This window comes from Bison bison, unplaced genomic scaffold (genome assembly GCF_000754665.1).
Source record: "Bison bison bison isolate TAMUID 2011002044 unplaced genomic scaffold, Bison_UMD1.0 scf7180017864324, whole genome shotgun sequence".
In the NCBI taxonomy this organism is placed as follows: Eukaryota; Metazoa; Chordata; class Mammalia; order Artiodactyla; family Bovidae; genus Bison; species Bison bison.
This window is the reverse complement of record NW_011494896.1, coordinates 11,350,610-11,366,971: the sequence shown is the minus strand read 5'-3', so window position 1 is coordinate 11,366,971 and position 16,362 is coordinate 11,350,610. Positions and strand designations below refer to the sequence as shown.

General features: G+C 42.8%; 1 protein-coding gene across 3 annotated transcripts in view; it reads right to left on the bottom strand.

Moving 5' to 3' along the window:
• The window catches only part of PAK1 (p21 protein (Cdc42/Rac)-activated kinase 1), a 165,946-nt gene extending 159,653 nt beyond the window's left edge, over positions 1-6,293 (bottom strand). For 2 of the 3 annotated variants that reach the window (XM_010853245.1, XM_010853247.1), the window contains exon 1: positions 5,692-6,293. The gene's annotated coding sequence lies outside the window, so the exon portion shown is untranslated. Of the gene's footprint in view, positions 1-2,059; positions 2,121-5,691 lie in introns of all 3 variants that reach the window. The other variant, XM_010853246.1, reaches the window with a different exon arrangement.
• Between the last annotated feature and the right edge of the window lie 10,069 nt (positions 6,294-16,362).

Below are 16,362 nucleotides of genomic sequence, written 5' to 3'. Positions count from 1 at the left end.
TGGTTCAAACATGGACTTCAGTCGGGATTTTCTTAGTGAGAAGAGGTTAGAGAGTTTAAAGAGCAATCTAAAAGGACATTTCTAGTGCTCCAAAGTTTAGCCTCATAGAGTTTAAAAGGCTACTGCCTTTTATGATATAGTGGCAAAAATAAAGTAACACATTTAGATTTTTAAAACATAGTTTTAAATCAATATTTAGTCATTTCCTAGTGATATGCCTTTGAGTAAGACAATATCTCTATGATACTAACTTATAAAACAAATATCTGTCTCATAGATGGCTGTTGTGAAGCTGAATAAAAAGCACCAGGGAAGGATGTTATTCTTTTACCTAATCATGATAAACATAAATGCATGTAAATCTTTCTTCACCAGTCATTCTATGCACAAAGAAAGCAGGCTAAATGAAGAAAAATTTTAACTTTCACAGCAATAAACTTACAAAACATTCCTAAAATTTGCCATACAGAAAAATTAAAGCAGCTGGAATAACAAACACAACACATAATTGCTTGTATCAGATGGATATGGACTGGAACTGAGGTCTGTCACTTTCAGCAAAACCTTGAACAAGATCCCTTCACCAGTCTAAGCCTAGCCTCCTTATCGATGAAATGGAGATACTAGCAACCATCTTACAGGTTCATTTTGAAGACTGGAAAAAATATCTCGCATGGTATCTGGTACAGCGTGGTCTGCAACCTTTTTTGGCACCGAGGACTGGTTTCATGGAAGACAATTTTTCCACAGAAGGGGGTTATTGTCCAGGATGATTCAAGTGTGTTACATTTATTGTGGACTCTATTTCTATTATTATTACCTGAGCTCCACCTCAGATCAGCAGACATTAGATCCCAGATGTGGACCCCTGCGTTGGGGACCCCTGCTAGTTGTTCAATAATGTAAACTGCTGTTAATAAGTTTACCACAACCTAACAACTAGCTAACAAACTATACTTTTCAAAAGTGTTTTTTGTTTTTTGTTGTTTTTTTTTTTAATTTTTTTCCTAATTTTATTTTATTTTTAAACTTTACATAATTGTATTAGTTTTGCCAAATATCAAAATGAATCCGCCACAGGTATACATGTGTTCCCCAAGTGTTTTTATATTCAATATTTTTTTAGTTGCTTCATAAACCTGTGAGCCAGTCATAGCAACTGTTACTATCCTGATTTTAAAGTTAGAACCAAAGGCACAGAGATAAAATAATTTCCATAAAGTCATGCAGTAATATCAAGACTAAATTAAGGTCTCCTGACTTTCTCTGGGTTTCATTAACCACCCACCCAAAATAATAACATTAGTCCTTAGGAATTAAAATGAAACAGCATATTCTTTTTGATAAATTTTTCTCTTTATTATTAAAAAAAAAAAAAAGTTTTTTCCCCCTACTTCCTAGTCATGATTTAGAAAAACAAAAAGGGGGGAAGGAAATTTCATTAAAAACAGCAACAATAGAATTGAGAACTATCTCAAATTAGCAACTGCTGATTCTACCTTGATTTTTGTTTTAGTTTCCCCCAAAAAAGCCACCAACCTCTTAACTAAACCTCTTAACTAAAAGATGTTTAAGGTCTGCTTACCAAATTGATGCTTGATCAACTTAAATTTAGAAAGACAGCTTTCTCCCACCTTTATGAGTATACATCACTTTATCCCTCCATTTAACTCCTTCATTTCCATAATTATTATATAGTGTTGTAATATCTTTAATTCCTTAAGGACTTGAACCACATCCTACGTACATCTGTCCCAGCATGGGACCCAGCACATGGTAGAGAAAGACTCAACAAGTGTTTATAAATGAAGAATCAATAAATGAAGCCAATCTCCCAGAGGGAAGTTAGAAAAAGAGAAAACTGGATATGGTATCTTAGGGCTAATAAGAAAGTGAAAGAAACAAAACACTTTAAGAGCTTCACAAGGAAGAGAAACCTTTGTGTGGAGTCAAACAGGTCCTTGTATGGCTTTAAATTATCACTAGAGAAAGACAAAAACCACAGGAGATCCGGAAGAGACAGTTTCAAGTTAAAAGGTTCAAAAGTTACGGTGCTTACTTAAACTTGCAAAGCTAAGTGCAATCCTGGCCTAGGATATTTCAGCTGCAGTTTTCAGATCCTGAGAAAAAAGAACAAAAGAAGAAAAATCATGCAGATTCTGATGGAGAAAGAAGTAAAAGTGGGAAAATAAGCTCAATCTATTGATAAAATAAATCCCCCAAAATGTTGGAATCCATTTGGATCTGCATACTGGAGTGAGGTTCCTCTTCCTACTGAAAACTATTCTTGAATAAACCCCAATGTAGCAGCTGGCAGTAAATAGAGTTAAATCATTTTTATATTATTCATTCAACAAATATTTGAATGGCTGCTATATGCAGTCACTATTTTAGCCCCTGGGATTACAGAAGTAAATAAAACAAAATTCTCTGCTTTCAGGAAGCTTTCAATTAAGTGAGAAAAACAGATGATATGAAATGGAATGGAATAGAATAGGATGGAATGGAATGAAACTGAACAGAATGGAACAGATGGAGTGGAATGGAACAGAATGGAAGGAAAAGGAACAGAATGTCAGGCATTTTGTGCTATGGAAGAAAGAGGAGGTAGGGAGAAAGGAAGCAGGGAGGGAGGTGGCAAGATAATGGTCTTATTAAAGGAAGATCATTTATCCCAGTGGTTCTCAAACTTTAGCAAGTATCAGAATCACGTGGAGGACTGTTAAATATCTGGGGTCCCCAACCCTAGAGTCTTTCATCTGTATGTCTAGAATGGGACAAGTAATTTGCAAGTCCAACAAATTCTCAGATTCTATTGATGATCCTGGTGCAGGGACTACACTTGGAGCTAAAATTATTCTAACCCAAAGAATTAGGTAATCTCAAACTCGCGGGCCTTGATTTGCTTTCTTCACTCATACAGTCATTTCAAACACTTATTCAGTGCCAGAAAATCTCCAAGGCACTAAGACTAAAGAGATCTTGCCCTCAAAAAATTCATAGGCTAATATTTGCAACAGTGTGATAAAGTCAAAAAAATTTGCAATAAACCGCTATAGAGATCTATAAGAGTGGCCTGTACATAAGCCCTAGAACAGAAAAGCAACTCATTATACAGAGGTAATAGGAGGAAAAACTAAGGGACACTTTCATTTTTCTCCTAGAAGCACAGGTGCTTCTCCATGGGCAGGTGCAGGATGGCATTTTAGACAGAAAGAATAGCACATGAAAAAGCAGAGATGAAAAGAGGGTGGCAAGGAAGTTGCAGAAAGTGAGGCTGCAAAGGCAGGCAGTACTCTAATTTCTGAGAGCTTCTTAGTCATGTCAAAAAGTTTAAAATTTTATCTTTAGGCAATGACTAGTCAGGAGTGGGGATAGATGATTGGGTTTTGTTTTACAAAGATCTCTCTGGATATATAGTGCCTTCCTTTTAGAAATACTTGGACTATCTGATGTGAAGAGCCAACTCACTGGAAAAAACCTTGATGCTGAGAAAAACTGAAGGCAAAAAGAGAAGGGCACAGCAGAGGATGAGATGGTTAGATAGCATCACTGACTCAATGGACATGAATTTGAGCCAACTCCGGGATACAGTAGAGAAGAGAGGAGCCTAGCCTAGCCTGCTGCAGTCCCTGGGAGTTGCAAAGAGTCAGACACATTAGTGACTGAACAACAACCTCCTTTTAGAAAGCAGTCCTTCCTCCAAATTTAACACAGGGCCTCATACCATGTGCTTAGTAAATGTATACTGAATCGAGTATACACTCAAAAAAGCTCTTTGTCAAGTGCTATCTCACAGAAGAGAGGCAGGTCACTACCTTCCTTGCAGGACTCACTTTGACCAGGACAAGACTTGCAAAACAGGTCCAGCAGCCTCAAATTGCACACTACTCCCTGTACAGCTGGAGTAGAGACTAGGGAAGGCCTTCATTGTTTACAAGCCTACCTCACCCACTAGACTTTGAGCTCTTTGACAGACAGGGAATGTCTTAACAGATTCTGAATCCCCATAGTCCTAGCAGGAGACCTGAAACACAGTAGCTCTCCAGACTCCAGTAATGTTGGGTAAATGAATGACTGAAAAAGCAAATTTACCAGACAGACCCATAAGCTAACTGGATAAGCCTCATGGAATGTTTCATGATCTATCATTCAAAAACCCTTCTTTTTTTTTTTTGGCCACTTTATTTATTTTAATTGAAGGATAATTGCTTTACAGAATTTTGCGGTTTTCTCTCATACATCAAGAATCAGCCATAGGTACACCCATACCCCCTCCCTTCTGGACCTCCCTCCATCTCCCTCCCCATCCCACTCTTCTAGATTGTCGCAGAGCCCCTGTTTCAATTCCCTGTTCCAGTTTCCCCTGTTCAGTTACAATACACATGGTATTGTAAATTTCCATGTTACTCTCTCCATACATCTCACCCTCTTTCTTGAGAAGTAGAGTTTCTAGTTAAGGTGAGGTGGATTTCATGTGCAGCTGATTCAGGATTTTCCAAATAGGAACAACAACAACAAAATGTTAACAAGTGCTGTAGCATAAATCCTACCAAGCCTCTGAGGGACGCAATGAGAAAGTGTTGCCTGAAAGGAGTATGGGGGTGGGTGCCAGTAAAGACTTCATGGGAGGTTTGGCCGGAGTTGGGGGGCGGGGCGGGGGTGCTTCAGTAAAGTCTTGAAAACTAAGTAGCACAAAAGCAAACAAGCAAACTCCTGGACCTTTAAAACTGGAAGTGACCTGCTCAAGGTCACACAGGAAGTAGAAGTCATAAGGTAAGACTAATGAGATATTTGTGTACTGTCGACTCCTCTTTTCCCCTGACAAAGTTTAGACAGGGCACAAAGACACAGTAGGCAAAATTAAAGATTTTTCTAGGAACAACTCTTAAAGGTTAGACTAGCGACTTCAAATTTTTTTTGGTAACCATACTACTAACCCTTCTCATCACCTTTCACAGTCCTGGGAGGGAAAGCGTAAGACAGTTATCCAAAGGGCTGAACAAACAAAAAGCACTTTGCTCTCAACACCCAAAACTTCTCAAGTGTTCTTCCAAAACACTCCCAGCACTGTTTGCTGTGAAAATATTCAAGACAGTAAAGGCTATAATAATCACGTCTTTTGAAGTAGGATAACAAACATAAAAAATAAATCTCGTCTCCCCGTGTTTTAACGCCACAGGTTAAGAGTATTCCCGGGGCGGGGGAGGGGCCGCATAAGTCAAGAACTGTCCACTCGTATTTTTCAAGGAGTTCAACTCTATAGGTGATCCCCACTGCCAGGACAAAGGTGACTTTTCTCGTGCACAATGAACCTGTCGCCGCCTTGCTAGGTCCCTCTACGCGGTCCAGAGTTAGGATCCGAGGACCACAAAGTTCAGGAGGCAGTCGCTCCCGGAGCCGGACCTGCGAGGTCTCCCCTCCGCTGACTTCCCCTGGGTCTCTGGGTCTCCAGGCGTCAGAGACCCGCGGCCGCGCGGGTAACTACACAGGGGGCCTTTGTTGGTCCGACAGAAACGGCCAGCCTCTGAAGAGGCGCCCCCGCCTTCCCTCACCTGGCGCCCGCATCCGCCCGGCCGCGGCGGGGAATGAATGGGTCCCGGAACCCCCACCCCGCGCCTCCCCCCACCCCGGCGCCGCAGCCCCGCAGCCCGCGACGCCAGGGGTACAGGGCGGGAGGCCGGCTCTCACCGTCCGCGCTAGTTCGGCTCGACTCGGCTCCTCCTCCTTCTCCACCCCGGTGTCCGCGGCCGAGCCGCAGAGTGAGCGCTCGAGTGTGCGCAAGGGGCCGCTTCACTTTCTCCCGCCCGCCGCCGCCGCCGCCGCCGCCGCCGGCGCTCGCCCGGAGCCTCCCCACCCGCTCGTGCCGGGGAGTCCCCTCAGGACAGGGCGAGGAAGGCGGGGAGGGGGTCAGCGACCGTGGCTGGAGTCGGGGAGGCGGAGGGACCTAGGCGACGCGGCTCAGGGGGGCGCTTGCTCGGAGATGTGAGGAGCTCGGGTGGCCTCTGGGGGAGGAGGTGGAGAGACAGAGAGTTCTTTGAGGGGCTCTCGAGAGCGCGGGGCTCCGTGAAAGAGGAGGTAAAAAGTCTGAGGGGAAAAAGCGTCTGGGGCAGGACGGCAGAGTCGGTGAGAAAGGCACCACAGACGAGCAGAGGGGGAAAGGGGTGTGGGGGCGAAACCGTGAGGGGCAGTCTACGGTGCTGCCCACACCTTGGACTCCAACTGCAGAGGCCGCTGAGCCGCCTCCCCCACCTCAGCCGAGCTATTGTACGCCGCTGGCCGGGCGGACGGCCTCGCCCACCGGCCCCCGCCCCTCCCCCGTGAGGCACAGGCGCCGGCGGAGCCCCGGCTCGCCCCACCTCCCGCAGGTGGGAGGGGGCGGGGAGGGCAGGACGGACCCACGTGAGCTAGGCCAACCCAGGCCTGGGGGCGGGAGACGGCCAGCTCCTGGAATGACGTCATCGGCGCATGACGCCAGAGACTGGGGAAGGCACCGCGTGACGTCATTGCGCTCGCGTCTCTCCTCTGACCGCGCAAGGTTTACTGCTTCGGGCTCTTTCGAGGCGGAAGGCTTTGGGCCGATTTCAGAGTTGTTAGTGGTATAGCTTTGGTCGAAGAATATGGCTCACCCACTAGTCTCATGGTCCTCTCCGCATCCGCTAGCGGTGCCAAGCGCTGAATTTGGAAACTTCCCCATCTCCTATGACCTCAGAGCCAGACATGTATTATACTGGATTTTGGGCGGGGACGCACGGGGTGGCGCAGTGGGAAGGAGGCAAAGAAATGGTAATGGAGGTTTCAATTGTTACTGACTGAAAAAGAATGGGCTTCTTTTCCTAGTTTTTCCCTATCAAGGAGGCTACATTCAACGCAAACCTTTTGCCTGAGCTCGGATTGTTTGCCAGTGCCTCCTCTATTTTCCAGTGCAGTGTTTGCATACCCGCTTTGTACGTCAGATTCCACACGACCAAAACTGAAACATATAACATTAGCAAGGAAGAGTTTGAAATCAGATTGCTTTGTTTCAAATTTCAGCTATACAAATGTTAGCGATACGACTTTAACATTTCTAAGCCATAGTTTCTCTGTAAGTAGTACCTGTGTATCCTTTCCGTAATAATAGTTAAGTGCAGTTTAGCACGTATTAAGTCGTTTGGAATGCTGGCTATTCCTACCACCATTTCCCCACAAAATTGTGACTCACATTACTTCTTGATCTTAGAGAATGGACCGTCATTCAGCAGTTCACTGACCCAGAAACCTGAACTTAGCCCCCATTCTTCCTCGCTGAGCACTCATCAAATTGGTCACCGTCTTTGTAGCTGCTGCTGCTGCTGCTGCTAAGTCGCTTCAGTCGTGTCCGACTCTGTGCGACCCCGTAGATGGCAGCCCACCAGGCTCCCCCGTCCCTGGGATTCTCCAGACAAGAACACTGGAGTGGGTTGCCATTTCCTTCTCCAACACATATTTCTCAAGTTGTTGCCCTTCTCTTCTCACATCACCATCACCTAGACAATTGGAGCAGCTTTCAAAGTCTCCAGATTCAATCCATTCTTAATAACCAGATTTTTTTTTTTTTTTTTTTTTTTTTGTCTTGGGGTATAGAGGATTAACAATGTTGTGATAGTTACAGGTGAACAGCAAAGGGACTCACCCATACGTCTACATGTATCCATTCTCTCCCAAACCGGAGTATCCTTTTAAAACCACAAATCTGATGCCTTCCCCTGTTTAAATACTCTGAAAGGGTTTTGTTGCCTTCAGGATAAAATCTAAACTCCTTAATTTAGCACTGTACAACCTTGGTGCTTATACCAGCTTGTCTTCCTTCATCTCACTTGGTATATCCTTTGTTCCAGCCACACTGAAATGCTACTTAATGTTCTTTGAACGTACATTATAGCCCTTCTCTTTTATCTCACTGGCCAAAGCCTATTCATTCTACAAAGCCCAGCTCAAACGTCCTGTTCCTTTGTTCTTTCAATTAATATTTCTTAAGTTTCTCTGAGCCTTCACAATGTTGTCATCTTATAGTACTTCATGCCGTTTATGGCATGTAGAAGACAGTGTAGTAACTGTATTTGTGTATGTGACTCCCTGAGCTCCTTTCGAGTGAGTTATATTCCTACCCATACTATCCATATCCCCAGTATCTAGAATATGCCTGACACATAATATGTTATAAAAATGTAGTTAATAAATGATCATATAGTACTTACCATGTGCCAGATAACTGTTCTAAGCACCATCTCTTTTAAACCTCTAACAACCCTCTGAGATTGTCTACTGTTATCCTCCACCCCTCCATTTTATTGGTGAGGAAACTGAGGTGCAGAGGGGTTAAGTAACTTAACCCAAGATCATAACCCAGTAAATTAATTCTAAACTATTTTTGGATAGTCTCAGTGGTGGGCAGAATAATGGCTCCCTAAAAATGTTCACGTCCTAATCCCCAGAACCTATGAATATGTTGCTTCCTTTCACAAAAGGGATTTTGCAAGTGTGATTAATTAAAGGTCTTGAGATGAGGTTATTCTGGAATGTCCAGGTCGATTAAGTATAATCACAAGGATCCATAAAAATAGGAAAAGTAGACAGAAGAGTGAGGAAGCAGTAGATTAGACTACATAAGAGGCCAGATGTGATATGTGATTCAGTGTGAGGAGCACTCCACTCACCTTTTGAAGACAGGAAGAGAGCTACCAGCTAAGGAATAAAAACAACTCCAAAAACTGGAAAAGGCAAGAAAACAGATTATTCCTTGGAGCCTCCAGAAACTAACAGAGCCCTGCCAACACCTAGATTTTAGCCCAGTGACACTTATTTTGGACTTCTGGACCACAGAACTATAAAATAATGAATGTTTGTTGTATGAAGCCACTACAATTGTGATAGTTTGTTACAGCAACAATGGGAAACTAAGAGTCTCAAATCAAGGGTGACTGCTCTATGCAGTCTTGTTCTGCTCACTTGTTAGTGAGAGGGACTCCTTGTTAGAAGTACAAGGTTCTCAGCTGCATCCTCCCAAATGTCTCAGGCCTCAGGGTTACACCCCCTACTTATGGGAACTGATTTTTGATAAGAACAGTCAAGGGTTCTTGACTGACACACCAAGTATTACATTCCAGGCCTGATTTTTAGCATACTCTCCTCTCTAGCTGCAGGGAAAAAAGGATTTTTAAAAAATCTTTCATGGAGGTTTTCTGGGATCTCATACATGCCCTGAGTTGATAGGTGGATGACCTGAATCTGAAATTGTCTTTTATGCTATCTAACAAAATCCAGCCAATTCCAAGAATTATAATATCATTCAAGTTCTGGGGCACACAATCTTAATGTTGATGATATCTTCCCCAAGGAAGTGAAAACTTGTTCTTATGTGGGCAAAAAAACACCTAAGATTTTATAATGATTTGTATCCTCCTCCAAAGCTCAACCCTATTTGATAAAATCTTGGTTTGTAGTATTTCATTTCCCTAGCTAATTTATTGAATTATGATTTATATACATTATATTCATTTTAGGTATACAACATAGTGATTTGATACATGTATATTTTATGAAATAATTGCCACCATAAGTTCAGTTAACATCCATCACCATATATAGTTATAATTTTTGTTTCTTATGATGAGAACTTTTAAGATCTACTCTCAGCCATTTTGATATACAAAACAGTATGCTTAACTATAGTCATCATACTATACATTACATTCCCTAGACTCATTTGTCTTGTAACTAGAAGTCTTTTTGCCTTTTCATACTAGACAGTGTGTTAAAAAGCAGAGACATCACTTTGCTGACAAAGGTCCATATAGTCAAAGCTATGTTTTTTCCAAGTAGTCATGTATGGATGTGAGAGTTAGACCAAAAGTTAGTCGTGTCTAACTTTTTATAACCCCATGGACTGCAGCCCACCAGACTCCTCTGTCCATGGAATTTTCTAGGCAAGAATACATGAGTGTGTTGCCATTTCCTACTCCAAGGGATCTTCCAATGCAGGGATCAAACCTGAGACTCCTGTGTCTCCTGCATTGGCAGGTGGATTCTTTACCACTGAGCCACCTGGGAAGTTCAAAGAAGGCTGAGCACAGAAAAATTGGTGATTCCATTGCCACAATTCGAAACAAGACTGAGTGCCAAAGAATTGATGCTTTCAAATTGTGGTGCTGGAGAAGACTCTTGAGAGTCCCTTGGATGCAAGAAGATCAAACCAGTCAATCCTAAAGGAAATCAACCATGAATATTCATTGGAAGGACTAATGGCTAAAGCTGAAACTTCAATATTTGGCCACCTGATGCAAAGAGCTGACTCATTAGAAAAAACCCTGATGCTGGGAAAGTTTGAGAACGGGAGGAGTAGGGGACGACAGAGGATGAGATGGTTGGATGGCATCATCAACTCAATGGACATGAGTTTGAAAAAATTCTGGGAGATATTGGAGGACAGGGAAGCCTGGTCTGCTGCAGTCCATGGAGTCACAGAGTCAAACACAATTTAGCAACTGAACAACTAGAAGTCTGTATCTTTTGATCACCATCACCTCTTTTGCCTACCTCCCACCAAGAATTCTTCAAATTAATTTTTCTCCTTAGGGAGCAAAATTTTTTTTAAATAGCTGAGAATCTCTGTGCTAAAGCTACTACATGTTCTGACATACTCCTTCCACTTGCACTTCTAGTTTCCCACTGGTTAAGAGCTTAGTCATTGTGACCGAACAGCATATCAGGGGCTATCATTGCTCAACTTATCATCAACAGAGTCCTTGTTGTCATCTGATCAGTAAGTGATTCACTCCCAGAAACTATCCTGAGGGTGTTCACCCTGAGGTCACTTCTGGTATCAACTACCTAAGTTTAGATTTAAAAAACAAAACAAAACAAAACAGCAGAGCCTGAGATAAATACTTGGGTTCAGTTTATTTAGGAGATGATGCTAAGAAAACAGATATGAGACAAGGGGAAGGGAAAGCCAATGGAGAGTGTGTTATGGAGGGTCTCACTTCCACCATAACCTCAGAGAAACATACAGAATGTCTCCCAGATTAGAACCACTGAAAGATAAGAGCTTTTATCCACTGGCTTCCATCCCTCATTGAATGACATTATCCCCAGAGAAGCCGACTCCCAAAGGCCTTGTGACTTTGCTTGTGGGTCTACAGGTATCAGAGAAGGTCCTGAGGCAAAATAAGGAAAGATGTGAGGTGACACACTAGCACCATGAGGAGAGCTTGAACTGTTTTCAGCTGAAATCAGATGTGGGTTAAAGGAATGTGACAAGTGCGAGACATCTGCCACAGACTAAGTGGGTTTCTTTTAAAGGTTCACATTATAAAACCAGTTTAGAAGATAATGCCAAACCTATCTTCCAAAATAGTTGAACCAATTTGCACACCCACCAGCAGTTTATGAGAGTTCCTGCTGTTTCACATCCCCACCAATACTTGGTATTATCAGTCTTTATTATTTTAATCGTTCAGTGGGTGTGTAGTGATTTCACATTGTTATGTTTATCTGCATTCCTATAATTACTAATGAGGTTGAGAACTTGTTCATAAGTTTGTTGGTCATTTGGATATCCTATTTTATGAAGTGTCCAGATCTTCTGCCCAAGTTTTAAAATCAACTTTATTGAGGTATAAAAGTGAAAGTGAAAGTCGCTCAGTCATCTGCAACTCTTTGTAGACTCTTTGGACTGTATAGTCCATGGAATTCTCCAGGCCAGAGTACTGGAGTGGGTAGCCTTTCCCTTCTCCAGGGGATCTTCCCAACCCAGGGATTGAACCCAGGTCTCCCTCCTTGCAGGTGGATTCTTTACCAGCTTAGTCACCAGGGAAACCCAAGAATACTGGAGTGGGTAGCCTATCCCTTCTCCACCAGATCTTCCTGACCCAGGAATTGAACCAGGGTCTCCTGCATTGGATTCTTTACCAAGTGAGCTATCAAGGAATACATTATGTATAGTAAAAATACACCTGTTTTAAGTGTTTAGCTTGATGATTTATGACATATGTATATCCCTTGTAACCACTTCTACACCCATTCTGACCCAGAAAGTTCCCTTGTGCCCCTTTACTGTCAATCCTTACTTCTCCCCCACCATGGTAACTGATGGTCTGCTTACTATCACTGTAACTTAATTTTGCCTATTCTAAAATTTCAGTAAATAGGTACTCCTTTGTGTCTAGTTTCTTTCATTCAGCATAATATTTTGAGATCATCCATGTTGTTCATGTGTCAATCAGTACTTCCTTTTTATTGCTGAGTAGTATTCCATTGTGGAGAAGGCAATGGCACCCCACTCCAGTACTCTTGCCTGGAAAATCCCATGGACAGAGGAGCTTGGTAGGCTGCAGTCCATGCTAAAGGTCGGACACAACTGAGCGACTTTGCTTTCACTTTTCACTTTCATGCATTGGAGAAGGAAATGGCAACCCACTCCAGTGTTCTTGCCTGGAGAATCCCAAGGACAGGGGAGCCTGGTGGGCTGCCATCTATGGGGTCGCACAGAGTCGGACACGACTGAAGTGACTTAGCAGCAGCAGCAGCAGCAGCAGCAATATTCCATTGTATGGATGTACTGAGTTGCCAAAAAGCTCATTTGGATTTTCTGTAACATCCCCCCAAAACCCACATGAACTTTTTGGCCAACCCAATACTACCACTAGTTTATCCATTTAACTATTGATTGTCATTGTAAGATTTTGGCTGTTATGAATAAAGCTACTGTGATCGTTCACGTACAAGTCTTTATGGGGATATATATTTTCAGTTCTCTTGGATGTGAAATGGGTGAGTTGTAGGGTTAAATGCATATTAATAAGAATCACTAAACTGTCTTCCAAAATAGTTATACCACTCATCCTTTTGACATGTCCATATCATTCTCTGAGCACTTCCTTGCTTTTTGCCCCAAGATGCTCTAGGCTCTTGTACTTTCTTTGAACCAGTCCTCAAACAAGTCATGTCTCCAAAGAGTTCTTACTCTTTACATTAAGATTAGTATTTAGAAGTCAAGAGCTAAGCACTAACTGAGCTCATTTCTATAGTCACTATCCCCAGGTGCTCTTAGTACATCTGATTCCAGGCAGACTCATTCTCACTCTCCTTCTGTCACCAGGAATTCTGTAGCCACAAGGAAATTAATTCTGCCAAAAACTTGAGGGAGTTTGGAAGCCTCTGATGATAATACAAACCTCCAACATCATGATTATAGCTTTCTGAGAGACCCTGAGGAAAGGACCTACCTAAGTCATCCACAGACTTCTGACCCACAGAAACTAAGATGATAAATATGTGTTGTTATAAGCCACAAAGTAAGTTTGTGATAATTTACTGAGCAAGAGAAACTAATACAGGAGGGGCAGGAAAGAAATGTCCACAAGTTAAAGGCACTCATGAAAATTTGAGAAGGCAGGAGTGAGGCAGATCATCTTCCTTATGCTTTGGCTACAGCTGCTGGAAAGAACGGTTATAGAGACTGAGTTTTTCTGTAACAGTATCTCAGTGGTTAATCACTAATTTTGTGATTATCTAGAGGTAGTTATTGTCACAGCGGCAGTGATAGCATCCCAATCCCTCAGTTGCAGCTATGTTGTATATTATTGAAAATCTGTAGCTCCATTGGTGGGCTCCTGATCCCCTTTCTCCCTAATTATACAAAAAGTGGCAGCTCCACTGGCAAGTCAGTTTGGCAGTGTTATTCTGAGAGTTATTCCTAAAGGTCCAGCCTACAACTTACTCCTCCTAATTTACAACAACTTTTATAAGTACCTCATTTTTCCTTACATCATTTTCTACTTACAACAGCTATGGTGATTTTTGTTTCCTGCACCTAAAGCTTGGAGAAGGCAATGGCACCCCACTCCTTGTACTACCTAGTACCACCTAGTACTCTTGCCTAGAAAATCCCATGGATGGAGGAGCCTGGTAGGCTGCAGTCCATGGGGTCGCTAAGAGTCAGACATGACTGAGTGACTTCACTTTCACACAATGGAGAAGGCAATGGCAACCCACTCCAGTGTTCTTGCCTGGAGAATCCCAGGGACAGCAGAGCCTGATGGGCTGCCGTCTATGGGGTTGCACAGAGTCAGGCACCACTGAAGCGATTTAGCAGCAGCAGCAGCACCTAAAGCTTAGCCATATACCCATCTTTGCTTGAGCTCATTTAAAAGGCTTCCAGTTCCTTGTAGCCAAGTGATCCTAGTCTAAGATAACAATGGGGTCATTAAGAGTTGATGGTTGCATCAAGGGGTGGGATACTGAGGAGGTCAGTGAGGCAAGGCTAGGGTTAATTCATTCAACCAACACAGTTCACTCATCCCCTGCTCTGTGTCAGGGCCTGAAAATAAAGAGCTAGATCATGAGCATCCCTGCCCTCAAAGAGCTCAAAAAGATACTTGGAGAGACAAACACATATATGAATCAGATCAGATCAGATAAGTCACTCAGTCACGTCCCACTCTTTGCAACCCCATGAATCGCAGCATGCCAGGCCTCCCTGTCCATCACCAACTCCCGGAGTTCACTCAGACTCGTGTCTATCAAGTCAGTGATGCCATCCAGCCATCTCATCCTCTGTCGTCCCCTTCTCCTCTTGCCCCCAATCCCTCCCAGCATCAGAGTCTTTTCCAATGAGTCAACTCTTCGCATGAGGTGGCCAAAGTACTGGAGTTTCAGCTTTAGCATCATTCCTTCCAAAGAAATCCCAGGGCTGATCTCCTTCAGAATGGACTGGTTGGATCTCCTTGCAGTCCAAGGGACTCTCAAGAGTCTTCTCCAACACCACAGTTCAAAAGCATCCAATCTTCGGCACTCAGCCTTCTTCACAGTCCAACTCTCACATCCATACATGACCACAGGAAAAACCATAGCCCTGATTAGACGGACCTTTGTTAGCAAAGTAATGTCTCTGCTTTTGAATATGCTATCTAGGTTGGTCATAACTTTCCTTCCAAGGAGTAAGCATCTTTTAATTTCATGGCTGCAATCACCATCTGCAGTGATTTTGGAGCCCAGAAAAATAAAGTCTGACAGTGTTTCCACTGTTTTCCCATCTATTTCCCATGAAGTAATGGGACCAGATGCCATGATCTTCGTTTTCTGAATGTTGAGCTTTAAGCCAACTCTTTCACTCTCCACTTTCACTTTCATCAAGAAGCTTTTTAGATCCTCTTCACTTTCTGCCATAAGGGTGGTGTCATCTGCATATCTAAGGTTATTGATATTTCTCCCGGCAATCTTGATTCCAGCTTGTGTTTCTTCCAGTCCAGCGTTTCTCATGATGTACTCTGCATATAAGTTAAACAAACAGGGTGACAATATACAGCCTTGACGTACTCCTTTTCCTATTTGGAACCAGTCTGTTGTTCCATGTCCAGTTCTAACTGTTGCTTCCTGACCTGCATACAAATTTCTCAGGAGGCACATCAGGTGGTCTGGTATTCCCATCTCCTGAAGAATTTTCCACAGTTTATTGTGATCCACACAGTCAAAGGCTTTGGCATAGTCAATAAAGCAGAAATAGATGTTTTTCTGGAACTCTCTTGCTTTTTCCATGATCCAGCGGATGTTGGCAATTTGATCTCTGGTTCCTCTGCCTTTTCTAAAACCAGCTTGAACATCAGGAAGTTCACGGTTCACATATTGCTGAAGCCTGGCTTGGAGAATTTTGAGCATTACTTTACTAGCTTGTGAGATGAGTGCAACTGTGCAGTAGTTTGAGCATTCTTTGGCTTTGCCTTTCTAAAACATGTTATGACCTGTAAAGGAATTAGTTAAATGTAGTGAAAGCCTGGAGAAGACAACAATAATTTTGCCTCCCCAGGGGTATTAAGAGACGGCATTTGAGCTGGCTTTTACAACATGAGTAGGTCTAAACAGAAGGAAGAGAAAACAGACCCACTATCTACAAGTCTTGGTGAACCCAGAGTAACTTAGTCACCTACTGACTTTTAACCCTCACAACATTCCCATAGATAGACATTATTATCTATCTCTTTTTTTATATATATAAAAAAGGAGGCTGGGTCCCAAAGAGTATAATAATATGACAGTGTCACATAGCTGAATATAATAAGCAAAAATACATAGGATCTGCTGTAGATAATGGATAAAAAGAAAGCATAAGAATATTTATTTCAGGGTATGAAATCATCTGAAGAATCATTGGCAATGCGAAAGACTCTAGGCTGAGCTTTCAGGAGTGACTCCCAGGTCCTACTGGTGGGAGCCACCAAGGGAACTGTGGCCCTCCCACAATCAGAAAGCCTCTCTTAGAACTGCTGACTCCAGAACCATGAAATCTCCTGCACTTCATCTCAGCACAAATGGTTATATTATGCTCTGCCTCTCTCCCTACTT